Source organism: Tupaia chinensis, unplaced genomic scaffold (genome assembly GCF_000334495.1).
Source record: "Tupaia chinensis unplaced genomic scaffold, TupChi_1.0 Scaffold143978_1, whole genome shotgun sequence".
Taxonomy (NCBI): Eukaryota; Metazoa; Chordata; class Mammalia; order Scandentia; family Tupaiidae; genus Tupaia; species Tupaia belangeri.
In genome coordinates this window covers 73,005-75,520 of record NW_006203829.1, presented here as the reverse complement: position 1 = coordinate 75,520, position 2,516 = coordinate 73,005, and positions in this window count along the sequence as shown.

Here is a 2,516-nt window from a genome sequence, read left to right as displayed (position 1 = left end):
GGTGGCTCTGCCAGATGCCACACCCCAGGCTGCCTGTGGCTGTAGGCCCTAATGGTTGGGACCCATGGCTCACCTCCCCCTCTCCTCACTTTGGACTCAAAGAACTTCTGTGTTTTGAATAAATAACTTGGCTGTTTTAACCAAGAAAAATGAGGATAATATAGGAGTAATACTGGATATCATCAAGTGCCCCAACATTCAGGTAATTGGTATCCCAGAAGAGGAAGAAAATAATAAGGGCATTGATAATTTATTTCATGAAATCTTGGAAGAAAACTTTCCAAACCTAGAAAGGCATTTGAATATCTATACCAAAGAAATACGCAGTACCCCAAATATAATCAACCCAAGAAGATCTTCTCCAAGGCACATCATAGCCAGATTTGCCAAAACCACATACAAAGACAAGATACTAAAATTGGCAAGAGGGAAACATCAAGTTGCTAACTAACATTGAATGTTAATGGGTTAAATTCTACAATTAGGAGACACAGACTGGCAGAATGGATAAAAAAACAGTAATCCTCTATCTGTTGCCTATAAGAAACATACCTTATGGATAAAGACATACATACACTAAAAGTGAAGGGCTGGAAAAAGATATTCCATGCCAATGGAAATCAAAAAGGGCTAGAGTTGTGATATTGATTTCAGACAAAATAGGCTTCAGGACAAAGACTGTAAGAAAAGACAAAGAAGGACATTATATAATAGTAAATAGGTTAATTCAGGAAAAAGACATAACACTTATTAATATCTATGAACCCAACACAGGAGCAAATAAATATGTAAAGGAAAGACTGCTGGAGCTAAAAAGAGAGATAGGGAGTAACCTTATAATTGTTGGGGATCTCAACACTCCATCATCTCCTTTTCACATATCTTCTAGACAGAAAATAGAGAGATACAGGATCTAAATGATACAATAAATCAAATGAGATTGATAGATATCTATAGAACTTTGTACCCTAAGATCACAAAATACATATTCTTCTTATTACAGGATGGAACCTTTTCAAAGACTGACCATATAATAGGAAACAAATCAAGCCTCTACAGATTCAAAGGCATAGAAACTATATCCAGCATCTTCTCTGACCAGGATGGAATTAAACTCAAGATTAATTTCATGAAAGAACCTTGAAATACACAAACACATGGAAACTTAACAACCTACTTGTGAATGACTTAACTATGGAAGCAATTAAGTCTGAAATTAAAAAAAAAATATGGAAACAATTGATAATGAGTACATGAGTTTCCATAACCTATGGGACATGGCAAAAGCAGTCATAAGAGGGAAATTCATAGCAATTAGTGCACATAAGAAAAAGATGGAGAGGAAGCAAATAGATAATCTAACATCATGCCTCAGAAAATTCAAGAAACAACAACAAAATTCCAAGTGAAAAGAAATAATAAAGGGACCAGCAGTTAGCATAGAGGCTATGTCGCTGGACTCCCATGTAGTCGACCGCGGTTCGAGTCCCGGACCCGGTGGCTTGAACTCATGCCGGGCGCGTGTGCGTGTGTGCCCAGGATCCCGAGAGGAGAATGGAGAAGGGATTGCGGCATGGCCATTCCCCCTGGAGGGTGATTTCTCGCTTTCTCTCTCTCTGTCTGTCTGGCGAGTGTACGCGCCCTATAGCAAAAACGTCTCCAAAAAAAATTTAAAAAAAGAAATAATAAGGATTCGAGCAGAAATATATGAAGTAGAAAATGAATGAACCATAGAGAAAATAAATGAAAAGAAAAGCTGGTTCTTTGAAAACATTAACAAGATCGACACACTATTGGCTAGACTTACAAAGAAGAAGAAAGAAAGAAATCAGATAAATCAAATACGAGATGAAATAGGCGACATTACAACAGACATAATAGAAATACAAAATATCATTAGAAGATACTATGAGCAACTATATGCCAACAAACAAGAGAATGTGGAGGAGATGGACAAATTCTTGGCTAGATATAATCTATTAAGATTGAATCAGGAGGACATAGAAAACCTTAATAGACCCATAACAAGCCAGGAGATTGAATTAGTAATAAATAACCTCCTGATAAAGAAAAGCCCAGGTCCAGAGGGCTTCACTTCTGAATTCTACAAAACCTCTAAGGTGGAGTTAAACCCAATCCTACTAAATTATTTCTAAAGATTCAAAAGGAAGGAAACCTTCCAAATTCATCCTATTCATTCTATGAAGCTTCCATAATCCTCATTTCCAAAACAGATAAGGAATGACAAAAAAGGAAAACTACAGACCAATATAACTGACGATTATAGATGCAAAGATTCTCAACAAGAGACTTGCAAATCGTATCCAATAACAAATAAGAAAGTTTATTCATCACATCCATATAGGCTTTATTCCAGGGACGCAAGGGTCGTTCAACATACACAAGACCATAAATATTAGACACCATATTAACAGAAAGAAATAAAAACCATATGATCACTTCAACTGATGCAGAGAAAGAATTTGATAAAATACAACATCTTTTCAGGATTAAGA